Below are 218 nucleotides of genomic sequence, written 5' to 3'. Positions count from 1 at the left end.
AGACAATGTGCAGAAGGTAGACTGGAGTAAATTAAAGTCAGGTAAGGTAAAGTAAAGTGGCGTCACATGAGGTATTGTAAATTAAAGTGCAGTTGCGATAGTACAAGAAAACTACATTGCAGTGTAGTAAGTGACGTTAAAATTAAACTGAATATGCAATTAAAGTGATAATGCAAAAGCAGGTAACCACAATATAAGTTATATTCACCTGTGACCAT

At 34.4% G+C, this 218-nt stretch overlaps 1 protein-coding gene across 1 annotated transcript in view; it reads right to left on the bottom strand.

Annotated features, from left to right (window-relative positions):
- aspa (aspartoacylase) overlaps positions 1-218 on the bottom strand; it is a 12,540-nt gene that overhangs the window by 3,372 nt on the left and 8,950 nt on the right. The window lies entirely within an intron of this gene.

The sequence above is a fragment of the Etheostoma spectabile genome, chromosome 13 (genome assembly GCF_008692095.1).
Source record: "Etheostoma spectabile isolate EspeVRDwgs_2016 chromosome 13, UIUC_Espe_1.0, whole genome shotgun sequence".
In the NCBI taxonomy this organism is placed as follows: Eukaryota; Metazoa; Chordata; class Actinopteri; order Perciformes; family Percidae; genus Etheostoma; species Etheostoma spectabile.
This window is presented reverse-complemented; position numbering and strand designations above follow the sequence as displayed.